The 20,255-nt window shown below is 53.8% G+C and overlaps 1 protein-coding gene across 6 annotated transcripts in view; it reads left to right on the plus strand.

The window, feature by feature from the left end:
- The first annotated feature begins 3,229 nt into the window (after positions 1-3,229).
- Positions 3,230-20,255, plus strand: part of TRAF3 (TNF receptor associated factor 3) — a 132,483-nt gene continuing 115,457 nt past the window's right edge. For 2 of the 6 annotated variants that reach the window (XM_042990630.1, XM_042990632.1), the window contains exons 1-3: positions 6,711-7,148; positions 9,584-9,704; positions 10,279-10,408. The gene's annotated coding sequence lies outside the window, so the exon portion shown is untranslated. Of the gene's footprint in view, positions 3,289-6,709; positions 7,149-9,583; positions 9,705-10,278; positions 10,409-17,141; positions 17,340-20,255 lie in introns of those variants that run through there. The other 4 variants (XM_042990631.1, XM_042990639.1, XM_042990638.1 and 1 more) reach the window with 4 other exon arrangements.

Consider the following 20,255-nt stretch of genomic DNA (forward strand, 5'->3'; position numbering starts at 1 on the left):
TCGTGCAGCCTTGGAGGGGCTGTGAGGTCCCAGCCCCACAGCCAGCGACAGCCCCAGTTTTTGGAATGGGACTCAGCTGGGCACTGCTGGCTTGGGGCACTGGGACTCTGGCTCAGGGAGGTTCGCAGAGAGCCTGGCACCCAGTAGGAAACGGGTTTGTGCAGCCCCAGTGGCCTCTAGGAGGAGCCCTTCCTGGGTGGCGTGTCAATGGGGCTCTGGGGAGGAAGGTTCGGAACCGGACCGGAGGGTGCGTGGAGCGGGGAGAACAGACACCTGTGTCCCAGCCGTGCGGAGAAAGAAGGTCCAATCAGTACAGCTTGCTCAGCCTGTCTTCCCTTCCCTCTGCTGCCCATCACAATGGCCTCAGCCCAACACCTGTCACGAGGGAGCAACAGCCACCAAGTCACCCAGCTGGAGGCCCCTGGTGCCCAGAGAGGCTGGTGGGAGGTCCCACAGGCAGACGCCGGCTGAGTCCTGGGAGGTGATGAGCTCACTGTCCAGCAAGGCTGACTTTCATCTCCTAAGTTTAGACAAAATTGCATTCTTGGAATATATATAAATCCTTATTTTGGGGCTGGCCAATTGGTGCCAACATCTGATGTCAGCATTTTCTTTCTTTTTTTTTTTTTTTTTACTCTTTTGCCTGTCTGTGTATCTTCGGGACGGTGGTATATTGGGAAGGTTGGTCACTCAGCCAGTGTCAACGGGAACAACACTGGCCTGGGAGGAGAGAGTGGGTTTAGAAAGTCCAGGATTTGTGAGCCAATTCCTCCAGTGACAGAGCACACACGGAAAAGCGCCTGTGGCCCTGAGAAGTCACTCGAGGACACCCCAGAGCCAAACACGCCTTTTCATTTATTTTGATAGGTGGAATTTAGTTTTAATTATTTAAGAGAATACTTCATGAGATATTTTCAAAGAGAAATGAGATCTTAATAATCTAAGTTCTCATTACAGCCCTCAGCTATTAAATCTTTATACATCTCTGCTGGAAGCTTGGAGAGAAGGCTGGGTTTTCAGGACCATGAACTTGGGGCATGAGTGGTGGCTCAAATGTGACTGAGCCTTCATTTTCCCATCCGGGGTCTCAAGTTCAAGGGCGAGGGTGGCTCCTGCGGTGAAACTGTGGGAGGGAGCAATTCTGACAACTGACGATGGGGAAACTGAGGCAGGGGTAGAACCAGCTGCTGGACTCCACGAGGCTGCCTCGGAAGACCTGGAAACTGTCTTCCATCGAGCTGGCTTAATCCCACTCTTGCTAAAGTTAACTGCACTCTAAAACTGGGGGACTTTAGCACCTCAGGGGGGAGGTTGGGTTTGAAGTTATTTTTACTACCCCGAACATCATACATGTCCACTGTGCTCATCACTAGGACCTTATTTCCCTCCCCGGATTCTCTCCTCCCTCCTCTGGGGCGCTCGCTTGGGCTCATGGAGACTGGGGGTGCTCAGGGCCTGACTCAGCGGGCCTCTGACCACCGTGATGCCACCTGCCGGGAAGGAATGCCCGGTGAGGGCCCCACGGGCGGACCTTCTTCTCTCTCCACATCCGAGATCGTCACACCCAGACCCTCGCACCTCCTGTCCCGGGTGCCTGAGCCGGAGCACCAGAAGCCCCTCATCCACTCCGCCTTCTCTTTCCTCTGACGTCCAGTTGGTCATTGAAGCCAGAGCCTAAGCCCCACCTCAGATCAAGGCCAACCTGCCACCTGCCAGCTGGGGTCCGGGCCTCTGCTCAGACTCTTGGCATCACTGTCCTCACACCTGGTTGGTCACAGCAGCTGCGCCCTCTGCCCACGGCTGCCTTGGTCAACACTCTGGCTGGACTTCCCTTCCCGAAGGGGGTCTGAGCACCCTGTCACCCCTCCTTCGGCGACCACAGATAGGATTCAGATGTGCTCCCGAGCTCCCCACCACGGCTAGCGACAAACGCTGAGGGTCCCTGCTGCCCCTCTGGGTCCTGAGCGCACAACATCCCGGTGTCTCCCTGCCTCAGCCCATCTCAGGCTCGGTGCCTGAAGACCCCTTCTCTCCTCTTGAGCCTGGAAAGCCCCAGCTTGTCTTGAGAGGCAGTTTAACCGCCGCCTCCTTTGGGGAGCCTTAGGAACTTAGTCCGGGGGTCACGGTGTTGGCGGGTTCTGACATCCGGTCTTGCTCCATGTCAAGGATAAAGCACACAAAAGAAAAAGTCAAGCGAGTGGCAAAGTTCTCACACAAGCAAGGTGTCTTTTTTCTCTTCTGGCAACAAATCCTCGAGCCCGGCACACGTATCCATCACAGACGGAGAGGAAATACGCTCCCTGCGAGCAAACAGCTGGACAGAAGAGTGCATGTTTCCAAAAGAAAGCGAGCTGGTGGTTAGTTAGAAACCTATCTGGGGGAGCCTGCGAGGCTCAGTTGGTTAAACCTCGGACTCTTAATTTCGGCTCAGGTCATTATCTCCTGGTTCACAAGTTTGAGCCTCTCCTGTGCTATGTGCTGACAGTGCGGAGCCTGCTTGGGATTCTCTCGCCTTCTCTCTCTTTCCGCCCCTCCCCCGCTCGTGCTCTCTCTCAAAAATAAATAAACTTAAAAAAAAAAAAAAAGAAAGAAAAGAAAACCTGTTTGGAAAACAAGCCTACTGCCATGACTAATCGGACAGTGGACAGCCCGTACCAGTGACCCCTGCCCTTTGTCATTACAGCTTGGGGTTCTCTGCACCTCCCCCTCTGCCACTAGGATGCTTTCAGCTGCAAGTGACAGCAACGTGATCGAAGTGGTTTAACCGATAAGGAACGCAGGTGTCCTTTCCCAAGGACGGCAGCTCCGGGCTGCCCCTCAGTGCCATCTTGAAAGGCCATCCTCTCACACTTTCACCCTTCCATGCTCTGGTGTGTCCCCAAATGGTTGTGAGGTGACTGACAAGATTCTGGGAGCCACCTGCAGACCCAACCATCAGCAGAAAAAGGAAATCACCCACACCTCTGAGTCTTTCGAGCCAGGAGACCTCGGCGGGCAGCCAGTCACATTTGATTGGCTCAGACTGGGTCACATGCACTGTGCTAAGCCAATCATCGGCCAGGAGAGTCATCGGCTTAGCCAATCAGAGCCTACCCCTGAGTTGCACGGCAGGGTCTGCCTAGTCCAATGAAGGGCTAGCATGGACCAGGGACTGAGCATGCGCTTGTCCCAAGCGGGGCTCCCGAGCAGCTCCCAGAGTCCGGCGCCGGCTCCGCCGTCGCCCCAGGGCCCGAGTTGGGGAACCGGGAAGACAGGGGCTGAGGGAGGTCACCTAAAGGCCCACAGCTGGTAGGTGGGGGAACTTAGGGTCACCACACCCACCCAAAGTCCTTTTTAAAAGTTAAATATAATTTGCATACAGCACACTTTTTGAACTGTACATTTCAGTGGTTGTTGGTATACTCGCAAGGTTGTGCAACCATCACCACAATCGATTTTAGAACAAGTTCATTACGCCAAAAAGAAACCACTTGTCATGTAGTGGTCACCCCCTATTTCCCTCCCTCTAGCCCCAGATAACCACTAATCTACTTTCTATCTCTGGATTTGCCTGTTTGGGACATTTTACATAATGGGATCATACAGTATGTGGTCCTTCCACTTAACATAATTTCAAGGTTCATCCACGCTACGTATATCACTACTTGGTGCCTTTTATTGCCAATTACTGTTCCATTGTATGGATACACCATATTGTGTTTATTCATTCATCGGCTGATGGGCATTGGTTGTTTCCACCTTTTGGCCATCATGACTAATGCCGCTATGAATATTCATGAATAACTTTTGTATGGACAGACGTTTTCATTCCTCTAGAGTAGATACCAAGGAATGAAATCGCAGGTGAAAGTCTTTTTTAGGAGGTGACAACACAGACATATTTCAGGGGTGAGTGGTTGGGTTAGTGTTCTGAGCACTGGAGAGAGAGGAGGTTGTGGTCCAGACCGTTCTGTCTGGGGACTGTAGGACCTTGGCCAGAGGCCTTCTCTGGTGGATCTCAGTGACACGGGTGCTGGAGGGGATGTGCCCAGCCCTGACAGGGCACCTGTGTGCCCGCTTGCTTCCTGGGGAGGGAGCCAAGGTTTCTCTGACACTGTACTGGGCAGAGGTGGTGGTGCCCATTCACAGAGGGCAGAGAGGGCACAGGACGTGGGCATCTGCTGTGGCTTTGGCTCCCTGGCCAGGCCCTTTGGTCCTCAGAGACAGGACGACCCTGCCTTCCTGCTGTAATCAGCACTGGTTTGTCATTTGCTCTTTAACATCTACATGGCTTTACTCCATGGTATCCACTTGGATTTGAAAGTAAACCTTAACTAATTTGAATAAAATAGCCATGTAAAGCTCAGCCAGAAATGTAATTGTATTTACTAAACAGCTAATAAATATTTACTACAAATCTCATTGCTCCGTAAAATTGGAGACAGTACCTTCTGCTTGCTTTCTTGGCTTCGAGGGAGGGCTGAAGAGAGAGGGAGGCAGGCTGGGAAGGGGAAAAGGAGGGTCCAGCCTGTTTCCTTGTAATAGTGTAAACATGGCCCTTCGTTTGGGTTTTTTGTAATGAGGCCTGATCACTCACTGATGCCTTTGATCTCAGCTTGATCATTTTATTCAGAAAGTGAGCTCTTACAAGGGTTCGTTTCATTTTGCAATTCCAAGCCAGATCTCTTTGATTATGTGTGGGAAGCATACAAAATTTTCCGCTGAGATGATTTTTGAATTAGCTGAGAACTTAGCAGTTTCATAATTTTCGAATTGTAGATTTTCACCTCCCCTTTTGGTCTCATATGTCCATTGCTGGGTCTCTTTAAATCTGAAATTTGCCATAGGCTGAGTCCTCAAAGAAAGATATATACCCTTGACATTTAAAAAAAAAATTAATAGAAAAGCACTAAATCCCTTCAAATACTACACTGGAATGGAGTTATAGCTCTTTCTTCATGCCCAGTGAGAATTTAATCATAGCAAAATCTTAATGTTTAATATTGAAATCTTTATCCAAGAGACCCAAAAAGTGTTTTTGCAAGGAGCAGCTTGGCATTTCCCAAACCTGCTGACATAGTTCCCTGACTCTAATTTGAGGCTGTGACAACTGGAAAGGTGACCCAGCGGCCCTGACTTTTGTCTAAACCCAAAGTTTGGGGCCCCAGAGGTCAGAGCCCCAAGGACGAAACGCATGGGCTTGGGCAGGGGGCACTGCTCTGGGAATTCTTCAAGGGCTGGTTCCCATTGCCTCCAGGATTCTCAGGAGCCCCAGAGCCTCTGATTGGCCCAGAGATCTCATTTACGGGGCGGAGGACACCGGGTGTTTAGGGAATACTCTTGGTTGAGGGCTCTGCAGACCAGTGTGAGTAGCATACCAGAGGGTCAGAGGGTCAGAGGGTCAGAGGGTCAGAGGGCCAAGTCCAGAGCCAGGAGAAAGTCCCTCTTTTTTCCCATCCATGTAGTTATTGAGGGTTTGCAGGCCTTTGGGACACCTAGATTTCTGTTGGTACCTGTATTAGAGAGCCTTGTCGTGTAACAACTCGGAAACCTAGTTACTTAAAATTGTCATTATTTATTGGCCTTTGATTCTGTGGGTTGGCAATTTCGGCCGGGCTCAGCTGGGTGGTTCTACTGGGCTCTCCTGGGCTCGCTCGCGTGTCTCTGCTGGGGCTGGATGATTTAGGATGGCTCGGTGCACGTTTCTGGCGGATGAAGGCCGTTAACTGGAATGCCTTGGTTCTCTTCCATGAGCCCCCTTTGGAGGTTGGCTTGAGCTCGTTTCCATGGTCACAGGGTTCCAAGTGCCACAAGAGAGCATAAGCTCCAATGAGCCAGTGCTTTTCAAACCTTGGCATGTATCCCTTTTGCTAATGTCCCATTGGCCAAAGCAGATCATATGGCCAAGCTCAGACTTAGGAGCAGGGAATAGACTCCTCTTGATGAAGGAGTGACAAAGTCCCATGCAAAAGAGCATGGGTGCAGATAGGGGGAATTTGTGGCGTTTTGCAGCCTACCACAGAGCCCCACGTAGACCTCCTTTACAGGGATTATGTACCCGTTCTCCAAATGCTGTGAGCGTGGGCTGCTAACAGCTCACCGCGGCCTTCTCCGGAGAAAGGCTCCAGCAGATGGGAGCCACACACCCCAGCTTATATTCTTTGTCTCTGCCTGGGGTGGGTGGCGCTCATAGCCCGTGGCTGACTGGTTCGAAGGCACAAAATGGCTGGCCCCCCTTTCTTCAAGGCAGGGGCAGCTGTGGTGTGATTCGTGGTTCTGAGCCCATTGGGCACCAGTGAGAGCTAGACTTCACTCGGGCCCCCACTCCCTTGCTCAGCTCTTTCCCCTTCCCTGCCCCCAAACCTCCCTCCCTCCCTGACAGATTTTACTGGAAACCCACTCTCGAAGCCTCCAGCTGACTGACCGCCCTGAGGCTGCCATGTTGTAAGAAGCCCAAACCGGCCCACGTGGAGAGATGCTCAGCCCCATGCTGTTCAAACGTGAGCACGGTCTGACTCACCTGGAGGAGAGACTAGACTGCCCATCTAGACTTCTCCCGGCTTCCTGACCCACAGAAGCCTCGAGAGATAACAAATTTGTTGGGCAGTAATTGTGACTATACACGGATCTTAGACAATGTCCATCTCCCTGTCATCGCGGGGAACACAAACCGGGAGGGGCTTCCCGTCCAGAATTGCTGGTCCTTGTTCTCACCCTGTGCACAGGTTAACTCCGTGCGTGCAAGCTCATGCATGTGCGTGTGTGCGTCTGCCCTGTTAGTCCCAACTCTCTTTCCATTCCTGGAGCCTCTCAAGATGCCTGGCCCACAGCGGTATCCATGAATGTTAGCGAAAGTTCCTATATACTGGGACCCTCATGTTTGTAGCCAGACAGATCTTCGTTGTTCTCCGGCAAGCCGTCCTGCCCCTCTAACCTCCCTTCCACTAGAGAATCCAGGAAAGAAACTTCCAGAACAGTGGGTGCCTTTGTGGTTGCCCAGGAGGAGGGTCGGTGGCCGCAGGTTAAAAGTCTTTCTTCCCCGTTGGAAACCTTGGAAGCGTGCCCACGTCCAAAGGAACCAAACTTTGCCTGGGCTTCCTCTCAGGCCACGGTCACCGTCTCCGGCCTTTTGATGCAAGCGCCCGGTCTTGGGAGTGTGGCTCTGTGAGGTGAGCTGGAGTTTTCGAGGACCAGAGAGCCGGGAGAAGTTAGGAAAGAGGTGGTTCCTGGAGGCAGAGGGCTGGGATTTAGATGTAGTTTAGAGGTGTTGGCATTGACTCCCAGCCCACAAAGGCTGCCTGCTTTTCAGGCTTTGCTTCACAGCCGGGTCTACAGGTCGAGTAGTAGGGAGGGCGAGGACTTTGTCCCCAGGAGACTGAGCATGGTGATGGGGACTGGCGGGTAAGAGTGGGGGGTGACGGAGGGATACTGGGTGGCAAGGAGTGGCTTGGGTGAAATCACGGCGTTTTGGAAAGGATCCGAACTTTGATGGGCAGAACTAAAAGATGCTCAGCTAAAAGTTGCCTAATTACAAAAGGCGTCAGGAGCCGCGTGTTCAGGCCGTCTTGTTTTTCTGGGCAATGGGAGAGATTCTACGGCATTATTAGGTTCAGGTCTTTTGATGCCCCGGTGGCAGCCAGACCCTGGTCCGGGGGCAAAAACCACCGAAAAACGATTTCAGCAAGTTCGTGGCCGCCCTCCTCGCGCCCGTCCCGGGAAGTCCCGCAGCTCCAGCAGAGGGAGGGCAGGAGGAAGGAGAAATCGCGCCCACCACCACCCCTTTGGGACTTAAAAGCAGAGCAGGCTCGGAGTGGATCCCCTTCCTCAACTGTCCAGCGGACATTGTGAGTGTAGGAAGGAGGGACTGTTTCAAAGATACACAGGTGGATGTTACTTTTGACTGATTCTGGGGCAAAATCAACTTTATTTATCCTTACAAACGGAATCAAGGCTCTAGACACGCTGGGCAACTTCTCCCTGATCCTTTTCTAAACTTTTTTTTCTTTTTGGCATCAAGACACCTCCCTCCCCTCCAACAGAATGGAAGCGTGGAAGGATTGTCCCAGTCCCACCACGTGGTCCCCCAGGCAGCTTCAGACAGGCCCCAGCCTATTCAAATTGTTTCCCCACAGAGGACAGAGTCCGCGGGAGGCCCAGGGCCAGGGGGTGGCCTGGAAGCCGCTCCGAAGAGCCTTGTTCCGGGGCCGACAGCTCAGTTTCTGCATTTGGAGTTGCAGAATGAAGTGCCCGTATGAAAAGCAAAATCCCCGAACCAAAGTTAGAGTGTCCGACTTCGGTTCCTTTACCATCTGTGGGGAAATTTTTTGTTTGCCTCACACTCAAAAAGAAACAGCAAGGGAGGAAAGGCCATTTCCTGTGTCAGCCACCCCGGGGGCGTCCTGAGTGCTTGAATGGCCACCCGGGCAGGGCCTCACCTCCACGGGGCCATCCTGGGCCACGTCCCGGGGATGGCAGGGATGGGGTACGAGAGCCCTGCCCAGCTGACTCTCCAGGCCCCCAGAAGAGGGGAAGGGTGCCACCGGGGAGGCGCAGGAACGCACCCAAGACACCTGGGCGTGGGCCACAGGGTCCGTAGAGACCCCGGTGGATGTCCACTCCAGTCCTCGGTCCCTTTAATCGTGTCCTCGAGGCTTGTTAGGCCAGTTCTGTGTCCCCTGGCTTTAGGAAGTACAATACAGCTGGTGTTTAGCAAACTCTAGTTAGGCTGATGAACCAGGGCTATTTACGTGGCCTGCTGATTACAGAGCAGTGATTAGGTACTTAGAGAAGCTCTGAGACTGTCATTTCAGGTGTCAGCCCTGTGAGATCCTCCTGTGGAATGAGCTTATTTGTGTCCATGTGAAAAAATAGTAGAGGGAAATTCAAACGTGGTAGTTATGAAAAATCATCTACATTGCAAATCACTCATGGAAATTCACATTGATTAGCTAGAGGTGTAATGAGAACATGAATTTGTGAATCTGCTGTTTTTTAATGCTCACTACCTGGGACAGCGAACAGGGGTGATCTGGCAATTACAGGGCTAATTGGATCCCTTTTGGCCTCCAGACTGGAAACTGCACACCCCAGCTGCCCTGCCCGAGAACCGTTTCATGGACTCAGCTCCACAAAAACCCAGGCACACCGGATTCCTTCCTACCAGTTCGCCCAACGCTGGCCTTGGCTTACCCTGGAGGCCTTAAAATGCCCCAGGGTGTGGGAATCCTAGTTGTAGTTGACTTTATGAATCCTAGCTCCCAGGCCTCAGGTGCACAGCAAGACACAAGTCCCTTACACTGCCCCAAACGCGAGCTGGCCAGAAAGAACCAAGTCAGAGCTGGTGAGGGCGGTGAGCCCCTGGGAAGTGAAGTCTGTGGTGTTCTAGAGCAGATTCTTGATCGGCCTCGGGCAGGCAGATGCCAGACCTTGGGGTTTTTCTGTTTCCATGCAGAAGTGGACACAGTGGCGAGGTCAAGGGGTGGGCCAAGACACCCAGCCTTCAACAGCTCCCCAGATCTGCCTCAAACCATATCTTAAATAAGGGAATCATGGTGTTATGGCAATAAGGATTCCAGATAGGTCCTTTGGACTCTCCTCCTGACAGATGATGACATCATAAACCTTGTGGACATTCTGGAGCTGCCACTGGCTCTGAGCCCAGGCCCGGACCAGAGTCGTCTGTGGGGAGCCGTTCGTGGATGAAGTGTGACGGGGTGAAACTGGAGGTACGTGAAGCGGACAGGAAAGATGTGGCTTGGGGCGGATGGTTGGCTGTTCATTCATTCATTCATTCATTCACTTAGCCAAATATTTTTTAATTTTTTTGTAATGTTTATTCATTTTTGAGAGACAGAAAGAACAGAGTGTGAGCAGGGGAGGGGCAGAGAGAGAGGGAGACACAGAATCCGAAGCAGGTTCCAGGCTCTGAGCTGTCAGCACAGAGCCCGATGCGGGGCTCAAACCCATGAACTGTGAGATCGTGACCTGAGCCGAAGCTGGACACTCAGTAGACTGAGCCACCCAGGCGCCTCACTTAGCCAAATATTTTAAAGGCTGCCTAGGAACTTCTGAGAGAGAGAGAGAGAGAGAGAGAGAGAGATTGAGAGAGAAGGAGCTGACCCTGCAGACCAAAGCCTTCAGACAGCGAGGTGACAGTGACATGAGGCCCCAGCGTTCTCCTCTCCGGACTGTTCAGGAAGAGCAGGAGGAACGCAAACTGAACCCCATCGTTATTTATTTCTTTGAATATAACAAACCTTGTTAATTCAGACTCTACTAATCTTGGATATTTCCTCCCAGAGTGGGCGGAACCTGCAGTTCCCACGGCGCCCCAGGAAGACGTGTCAGCCAAAGTGAGGAAAAGGAAGAAGTTACAACTGGAGCTGTGTCTCCTTTAGCGGCTTTTCAGGCTTCTTCAGCAGGACCCACGGTGAGAAAGACGTTTTACCTGAGGGCACACACACACACACACACACACACACTCGTGGGCATCCACGCAGGACTAAAACAAACGTTTTACAAACGATACCAACCCTTCCTAGGTATGAAGCCTCCTGCTATTTTCTATTGTATTTTATTTCATTAAAAAAAAAAAGATGCTGGTCACACCCACTCAAGTGATTTGATGATCTATTAATGGGTTGCCAGCTGCGGTTTGAAAAACACCACCTCCCAGGTGCTGGGGCCTCGACACTTCTCACAGCTGCAGTGGGGGCCGGAGGACCGATTCCGCAGAAAATGCTTTTCGGTGAATGGATAATGAAGTTTGTCTGTCAATGTAGCACAGCATGGGCAAGGTACCCCTGAAAGTTAATAAGAAAACATTAGGTAACATCCCCTCAAAATACCGGGGCAAATGGGATTTTCACCCACGGCAGTTGATCGTGAATATCTGAAATTAAAACCACCCCTCCCAGCCCAGGGGAGCTGGGCCGGGCCTTTATCTCTAGGAATGACAGCAGCATTTGAACCACAACCCTGTGTCCTTCCTCTGGGCATCGTGGCCCCTCTCAGGGACATGTGAGCCACGTGGCCCCACGGGCACTGTCCTCCTTCGCAGCCCCCTCGGGGTAGGGCGGGCAGTCTTATTTCCGCTCTCTGCAAAAGGGGAAACCCGGGGCCGGGAGGCAAGGTGTCTTCCTAAGATTATACAGTCAGTCATGAGTTGAGTTCTGCTTTTTCGATTCCTGGTCTAGCATTCTCCTGCTCTAGTGAATTCCTTGCCGGTTCACCTTTCCTAGGGAACTCATCCCACAACATTTTGGGGGCCCTTTGGCAAGACGAGCCGGGGGCCTGACCCATGGCATCCTTCCCGCTTGGGTGTGAAGCCATGTGTCGGGCCAAGGGCCCATTCGGAGGTGGACAATGGTAAGGCCTGGAAATGCATGTTTTATTTGGGATTTGCTCCAACTGGCTATGACCGAAGGAAGCGAAAGAGTGAGGCATACAGAGAGCCGTAGGGAGAGTTTTCGGGGCAGAGAGAAGGGCGGAGGCAAAGGCTCTGAGGAGCTAGTTGGCCCGGGTCACAGAGGCTCCCTGGAGGCCAGTGTGGGTGGAGCAGGAGAGTGACGGGAACATTCAGACGGGGGTGGGTGACAACCATGGCCCCTTGGTTCTTCTGGGGACTAGACCACTGAGAGCAGCTGAGCGAAGGCTGCCGTGCAGGGACAGTGCTGTGGCCAGAGCTACATGGCCTGCAGTCCACGTGCCGTGGGTTCTCACCCCATCTGACAGCAAGTTCGGGGCTGTTAGCATCTGCTAGGTTTAAATTTTGTTTACATTTTTAAAATTTATTTGTTATCAGAGAGAGGGAGCGCGCACACACTGGGGAAGGGAGAGAGAGAGGGTGAGAGGATTCCAAACAGGTTCAGTGCTGTCAGCGCAGAGCCTGACACGGGGCTCGATCTCACGAACTGTGAGGCATGACTTGAGCCGAAATCAAGAGTCGGACGAGCCCGGCAGGCGCCCCCAGCATCTGCGGATTTAGAACACCACCACCATGGCCATTAGATAAAGGGTGATGGTCATTCCCTTTGCTCAGTGTTGAAGGTAGGAGGTATGGTTTTCCAGTATTTGGTATTATATCTTTGGAGGGGAGAGTCCCAGATGTGGGGTCACTGGGTCAAGAGGGAGTCACCTCCTTTTTTAACACCCAGGAGGTTTGTGTTTCTAGTTGCCGGCCCACACCACGCTTCATCGGCTGTGACCTCATTCATTATGTAACAAGACGGCGTCTGATTGTTGTTCAGATTTGCCTGGTTCTTGGCCTATGTTTATTGGCTGAATGACAATGAAGTCAGATCAGGTGTACGGTTAGTTTGGATAGAATATAAGCTGTCAATCAAACATTACAATGGCTCCCATGTTCAGGTAAAACCAAAGTTCTGTTGATGACCCTCAGGGCCCTGTGTCTCTCGCTCCCGGAGTCCTGATCTCCCACCCTTAGCTTCATCTTCTGCGACTCTCTCCTGCTCATTAGCTCCACCCACACTGGCCTCCCGAATGCTTACTGACCTCAGGGCCTTCGCCCACGCCATTCCCTCTTCCTGGATGCTTTTCCCACGGATATCCACACGGTACCCTCCTCTTTTCCTTTAGGTCTATCTGGCACCTTGCCCCCCACCTTCCTTGACCATTCACTCCAGGCCTCCCTCCTCCCCTCCTCTGTTCTAGCTTGCTCCTCAGCTCTCGTGATAGATTCGCTTGAGGTTTATTTTCTGTTTTCACCTGCTACAAGGTGAGCTCCAAAGGGCAAGCATTTAATTGGTTCTGTGCTGGAAGGGTGGCGGGTCTTGACTGAATGCACTAACGAACAAGGGGACAGTGGACTAAGTTGCTTTGATCTGGCATCATATGACATTTCAGGCTCGTCGCCACCAGCCTTGAGAGATGGGGAAGGGCACCACATTTGCCTTTATTCATAGTGAGATGTCACATCGCAGTTTTGATGAATTAGAACGATTCTTGTACTTTTCAAACATTTTGTCTCATTAATCCGAGACGTCATTTGAACCTTATCACCTCCTCCCTCCTCATTGCTAATGAGCAGGGAGGAGCATAGACTACTTGGATGGGGTCTGCTGGGGTAGGATGGGCTGGCGGTAGGACTCCGCCAGCCACTGGCTCGTTTGCTGAGTGGGGTGTGCGGGCTGAGGCTGGAGTTGAATTTCTGGGGGGTTGGGGGGGCTTAGGGGGAGGAAAGGCGCTGTTACGACCGACCCGCAGGTTGGGAAAGAAGGTCAGTGATCACACAGAGGAGGTGAACCTCCTGAATGGGATTTGGAGGCAGGCAGCCGGATTTTCCCTGCGGGGTTCATGAGTCTGCTGTGTGGTAACTGATGCAAACCCTCTTCCCCGTCTCCCACAAGATCTGCAGTGAAAACCACCCTTTTCTTGGTGAGATTGAATCTGTTTTTCAGAAAGTGTTAAAGGTCGAAGTGGGTGTGGGGCTCCGGTCGAGGCGCCTGTGGGAGGCCGGCCTCGCCCGGTGCTCATGCCGTCCTGAAGGACTGGGGTAAATAAAGCACCAGAGATTCCGCGAGTGGTGCGCACACGCGCGTGCAAACCCTCAAACGGGGTTTCCTAAAATGAGGACACCTTCGTCAACCTGAGTGGCCCACAGAAATGAGAGAAGATTAAAACTTGATGTGGCCGGTTTCCCAAATCTCCCCCCTTCCCTGTTCCTATTTCTTGCACAAGAGCCCTGCTGGCTCTGTATACCCTAGCCATCCGGTGTCTCCCCATGCCCCATTTCCTTTGTCTTCACTTTCCACTGTCCCTGTCCAGGGAGGGGCACAGGCAGCCTGCCTCCCCGATGGCGCCCCTCTGCTCTCAGCCAGGGTCCCCTGGACGGGACGGGGGAGTGGCGGCCTTGGCTCCCCAGCCCTGCTGCGACAGTGCACACTCACCACGGAGCTTTGCCAGGGGTGCTCCGCCCGCCCCCAAAGCCGCGGGCCCCTTCAGCCCTTCGTTCCGTCTAAGAGAGTGTCTTCAGACTTAAGGTTACAAACCAACAGTGAGTTGAGAGAGTCACAACAGTACTGAAAAAGTAGAATGGGGGAGGGGGTGGGCGCCTGGACAGCTCAGCTGGTTAAGCATCGGACTCTCGGTTTTGGCTCAGGTCATGATCTCACGGTTGGGGAGTTTGAGCCCCGTGTTGGGCTCTGCGATGACAGCACAGAGTCTGCTTGGGATTCTCTCTCCCCCGCTCTCTCTCTCTCTCTCAAAAAATAAACTTAAAAAAATGGAATGGAATAGAAAATAACAGCGTACATCACATGTTTGAGGCTAAGTGTCGTCATATGTGCGTGTATATTCCTGCACATACATGATACACAACTGGGTTTGTGCTGTAAAATTCAAAAAGTCTGGAAGCTACTTGTCTGGTCAGTTAGTAGAACTGTTTTTATTTTTTTATTTTGCCGTGTGTCACGGTCCCTCCTGAGGTGATATTTAATATTTTAGTGGGAGAAGTTGCCAGCATATTGCAGCCCAAGTTAAGACCCCCTTCCGGGGCCGGGGTGGGTGGGGGGGAGCTGATGGTCTTTGCGTGGGTGTCACTTGAGGGCCCGATCATCATATTCAGGGAAAGGCCTGTGAGACCCCATTCACAGGCCAAAAGCCCCCTAACACTATATGATGCATACTTTCCCCCTTCCTCTGGAAAACAAACAGGATTGGCTTCTGAGCCGTTGCTCTAATATCTGTGTGCACTTCTCCCAGAAACACAGCAAACAGAACATGTAATGCTACATAAATCCCTGTGAGAAATTTCTTTGTCCAGAAATGGTGTCAGCTTGTTGTTCCTCGTTGCCATAGGGAACAGAGAGGGCTGCCTTTGAAATGCAGAGGAGACCTGTGATTGGCTCTCCTTGCTGCCCATCACTGCTGCCCAGCAGCCTGAAACTGCAGAGGACAGAACACCCACCCCCAAAGCAGTTGCCCTGTTAGGGGCAAAATGACTTGTGCTGTCCCCCTCCAGTCTCGAAAGCAGGGCATCCAGAACTGCCAGAAGGTTGGAGAAGGGAAAGGACAGGCGGAAGAGGGAGAGAGGAGAGGAGCAGGTCTCACCAGAAGAGGGCTCCACCCTGGGGTGTACCCGAATCTATTCATTCTCAACGTTGCTGGATGCTGCTTTGGGAAGAGAGTAAAAGGAGTCCCAGAAAACCCCTCTGATGGATCTTTGAAACTTCCACCTTGTTGCCTATTTTAAAAGAACCAAAAATAGCCCAGCCTAGAGAATTTTTGGCAGTCTTATTTTGGCAAAGTCTTTAAAAGAGCCCTTGCAATATAGTGTGAGGCAGAAGGTGGGAACCAGCACCTGGAGGCCAGTGTCCCAGGACGGCGGTCTGGGCGGGCCTGGGGACCCGGGAGCCGGTGGGCCAATATGCAGAGGCCCTGGAGTCTGGGGTACGGGAAGCAGCCAGGACCTGATCCTTTCAGGTGAGAGTCACTACAAGTTGCAACAGGCAGGAAAGGGCACGCAAGGCTCTGGAGGGGAACCCACCGTGAGGGAAAGGGGAGCCCATCTGGTGACCTGGGTTCAGCACAGAGCCCAGAGGTCTGTGCACAAGGGCTGGCTGCCGCTAGCCGGTCACCCTGACATGGTTGCTTGGGAGAACAGCAGCCATCTCGGGTTCTCTGGTCTGAATTCAGAAAGCTGTGACCTTCTGTGGCCCAAGTGGGGGCGCCACTGGAGCCCGAGTCTGGGTAGCAGGGCTCCACTGCTGTGGCTGGAGGACAGAAACCTGTTGGGCTGCTGGAGCCAGAACCACGGCTCACTGTCCAGGGTTCCAGAACGTTCCACAGGGGAAGCTGCAGGAGGAGATGCTGGACTTCCTGCCTCTACTCACATGAGTCATTGGAGAAATACAAGAAGGAAGACTGGCTTAAGCTGGTCACACTGGTCTCAGCTCTGGTCCGGGGACCTTCATAAGCCTCCTCGAGAAGTGAAAAATGAAAAGCCCCTTTCTGTTGCCTCGTAAACACGGGCAGAGTTGGCCTAGGGCCTCCCAGAGACAGGCCCAGCCAGGATGGGTGCAACCTCAGAGGCCTTTGGGGTAATCATCGATGACTTCGGGGGTGGCGAGGCCAAGGCCCCGGGATAAGTGGGTGGCCCCGGGTCTGGAGGCTGCATAGATGCCAGAGGCCGGAGGTCCAGGGAGGAGCGGGGTTTGCGGTGGACTCTTCTGCCCCGGGCACGCAGGCCACGAGAACTCTGGGCACTCGCGGCAAACTGGCCACCCTGTTCACAGTTGACTGAGAGGCAGCTTCCTGGGTGTGGGAGGAGCCCAGGGAGGAAGGAAAGGAAACTCCAACCAAACAAATGCGTAGACATCCCGCTCTCAAGGGAAAAAAGCAGGGGCCCAGATGGCTTGAGTCACCTTCAGCCCCACCCACCTGCGCGTGTGTCTAAAGGAGTGTGTGTGTGTGTGCGTGTGCATGGCTGTGCGGGAGCATGAGTGTCGGCTAGTATGGGAAGGAGCGTGTGGCGCGAGGGCACGGGAGGGTGCCAGTGCCCAGGTGAGTGTGCGCGTGGCCGTGAACGTGTGTGCGGCGAGCATGTGTGAATGAGTGGGGCCGCGCTTAGGAATGCAGGTCCGTGAGCCCGTGTGGGCAAGTGTGCGGGTGAGTGTGAGACCGAGTGTGCCCCAGCGGCGGTGCAGTGTCCGCGAGCGTGGCTGCGCGGGTGAACCGGGTGACGCCATCGCTCCTGGCAGCGACACAACCTGCACCTCTGGGGCCCACACGCGGCTGCGTGGCTTCTTGACCCGGAAAGGGGAGGGGGAGACGGCGGGGGCGCGCGCGGCTGCCGGGGGGCGGGGGCCGCGCGGAGCGAGGGGGCGGGCGGCTCGGCGGCGGCCGCGGGGGGCATCGGGGGCCGCCCCGGCTCGCGCCGCGGCGCCGTTGCTAAGGCCGGCGGGCGGGCGCGGGGCGGGCGGGCCTTAGCAACGGGTCGCGGGCGCGCGCGGGGGGGGAGCGGGGGCGCGCGGGCCGCGGGCGCGTGGGGCCGGCGGCGCTCGCGGGCTCCGGCGCTCCCACGCGCGCGCGGGCGGCGGGGGCGGGGCGGGCGCGCGCCGGGGCGCGCTCCGGCGGCCGGCGGGGATTTCCAGCGCGCGAGAGGAAGTGCTGCGAGAGGGTGCGTGAGGGCGCGAGGGAGCGCGGCGCGGCGCGGCCGCCGCGTGCGCGAGCCGGGGTTGCAGCCCAGCAGGGACTTTCCAGCCGGCGGCGGCGGCGGCGGCGGCGGCCGCCGGCCCTTCCCCGCCCCCCGACATGGGGCTGCCCGGGGAGCAGGACGCTGCGGACCGCGGCGGAGGACGAGCCCGGCGCCCCTGAGCCGGCCGAGCGGGGCGGACCGCGGGGTAAGGGGTGGCGACGGCGGCGGGTGGCTGGCGGCAGGCGGGCGGGCGGGAGGCTCCATCCCCGGCGGCCCCTTCCCGCGTCCTCGGCGGGCGGCGGCGGCGGCGGCGGCGGCGGGCCCGGGGCCGGAGCGGGGCCGGGGCGAAGCAGGCCCGGCGCCCGGCGGCGAGTGCCCGGTGCGGCGCCGCCTCGCCCCCGCCCCCGCCCGGGCCCGCCCGCCCCCCGAGCGCCTCAACTTCGGAAAACTTTGTCCTCGAGGCCGGGCCCGGGGCCCGCGGGCCGGGGTGCCCGCAGCTTTTCAGGAAACGGGGTGCCGAGGCCTCCCGGGGACGCGAGCCCCGCGGGGTGGGGACAGCCGGCATCCCCCGCGAGGCCGTGTGTTCTGGCGGCGGGGGCGGGGGGGGGGCGCGCCGGCTGGGGGTCTGCATCCACCGAGGGGTCCCCCCGCCCCCCGGGCTGCCGGCCGGGGGTGGGGGGGCTTCTGAAGCCCTTATTTAAAAGTTTATACTGAGTCATTCCTCTGCAGATGAACCTCTGACTGATTCATAATCGGGGAGCTGCAGTGGCCTCGAAGGCAGGCGGTACTGGGATCCAGTTCGGGGCAAATGCACACATTCCACCTTTGATTCATAGTAAAGGTCAGACCGGGCTCCCAGAGGTGCAAAAAATGAAAAGGATGCCTGCCACGGTATTTAAAATTTCATCTCGAGGCGCCAGGCTATCGCTCACGTACGCTTTGCCACGTTTTCACGCCGTCACCCCATTTGGGGACATCTATTTAATATCGAGACCTGTAGGGAGAATTCTGTGTGGAATGTTCTTTACCCTTAATTTGCAAACCTGTAAACAAAAGGGAAATGGATGAACTGTCGTGGACGTGCTTTGAAATTTAACAACCCTTCAGCTAATGCTCCGTTGAAGAAAACAGTTTTATTTCACGTTTTTCCTATGAAGCTCTGAATCAGATTTCAGAAGGAGATGGGGGTGTGTGAGTGTGAGCGTGTGTGTGTGTGTGTGTGTGTGTTCATTTATTTTTGTGGAGTCATAAAGGCTGTGTTGAGCGTTACCTTACCGCTTCTTAATTTACATTCACAGCATACAACAGAGGAGGAGCCATAATTTTTTTTTTTTTTTCCCCTGGCATTTGTCGTGAATGCACACTGGTGAAGCGTTTGGAAACGTTTTCTGTAACCTTCTATATGGCTCTAAAATTCTTATTGAAAGAAACGACCAGGCGGACCATCGGTCGGTGCTAAAATCTGCGCGTGTCTTTCACATCTTTGAAAATGGCCTGTTAAAAAGACTGCATCATGTGTAGGATGTCTGGCAAAATAGTGCATAGCCAGTCGTTTTTCAAGCGCAAGGGGATATTTGCTTTTTTGTACTCTGTTGTGACTCTATATTCAGAATTAGTCTATAGTCGAAGAATTCTTTGGCCAAGCAAGATAAGCCTTGTTAGTAGGAAAATCAGAAAATAGCAGACAAGATTGGAAGTCCCTGTGAGTAGGGGCTCATGACAAACCCTGACAGACCTGGGACTCGAGCATCACTGGTTCAAATCGGCCCTTATCACGCATGAGGTTTAAGATGTTAAGGTGTCTCACCCAGACGCCATCTGTTCCAGCTGTCACAATGCAGAAGCCAGGAAAGCAGAGAGAACTGGCAGGGAGAATTCCAGCTTTTTTTTTTTTTTTTTTTTAAAGACATTCATGTGAATTTTTCTGTGAGGGGAAAGACGACCAGTTATTTTGCTTGGATTCTATCCATGCATTTTGGATTTAATAAGATGGCCTCACTCAGTGAGAAGGATGTAAAGACATTCCATTGGAAACAGGCAATAGCAGTGGTCAGTTGCTTCTGTTAATAGCGTCAAAATATTCTTACTCTTGTTCGTGCCTTGAAGAAAGTCTTGCGTTCCACTGAAACATCTGGGCTGCTGCTTGCTGTTTTCCCCTGTGTTTGGGATTTTGATTCTGTAAACACCCTGGCTAAAATCCCTTTATTTTTTCACTGTGCAAACCTGAGACAGGCCTTTCTGGGGTACTGTCAGGATAGCTGTGCTAATGAACGGAGGTGGAGAATGATTTATCACTCTCTTAAAGTCCTTCTCTATGATGTTAAAGCAGCACTTTCAGAAAGATAAAACAGTCAGGGTGGTGTTGCAAGTCTAAGCTGGCTCAAGCAAACAAAGGAAATTGCGTTAAATTTGCCCATGTCTATTTTCTCATCTCCATATAGCAGGACTCTCCAAACAGCAAGTGATCTTAACTATCAAGTATTACGCAAGAGCTGAGTTTCCGTGCACTGGTCAATTTAAGAACTATTAACTTGGTAGAGGAGACGTCTTGTGACCAAGGCCTCCTGTGTTGATTCCATAGAATCTGGACCCCTCGTGTGCTTCTTCACGAGTGTTCATAGAGGAAGAGACACTATTTGGGGGGAATGGAGGGAGAATCATAATGTTGACTTCACCTGCAGAGACAAACTGGGAAGAGAGCTACAGAGTGGGAAGGAAGGAAGTGAAGTGAGGCCAGTGGACCTGGAAGGTGACCAGAGAGAGGCAGTTGAGGCCTAACCGTGCAGGTGATGCTTAGGCTTATTCTGAGTGGGAGGAGTGCAACCACAGGGAGAGGCCAGATGCCCTGGGGCAGGAGGGCAGTAGAGAGGTGAATGGGGGTGGGTGCCACTTGCATCACAGCAGGAGGCTTTGGGTCCAAAGGAGCTAAAAGAAATAGAAGAAAGTGTAGTTTTAAACATAAAGGAAAAATGTCAGGGGCGCCTGGGTGGCTCAGTCGGTTAAGTGTCCGACTTCAGCTCAGGTCATGATCTCGCGGTTCACGAGTTTAAGCCCGGTGTCGAGTTCTGTGCTGACAGCTCAGAGCCTGGAGCCTGCCTGGGATTCTGTGTCTCCCTCTCTC

This window comes from Panthera tigris, chromosome B3 (assembly GCF_018350195.1).
Source record: "Panthera tigris isolate Pti1 chromosome B3, P.tigris_Pti1_mat1.1, whole genome shotgun sequence".
Taxonomy (NCBI): Eukaryota; Metazoa; Chordata; class Mammalia; order Carnivora; family Felidae; genus Panthera; species Panthera tigris.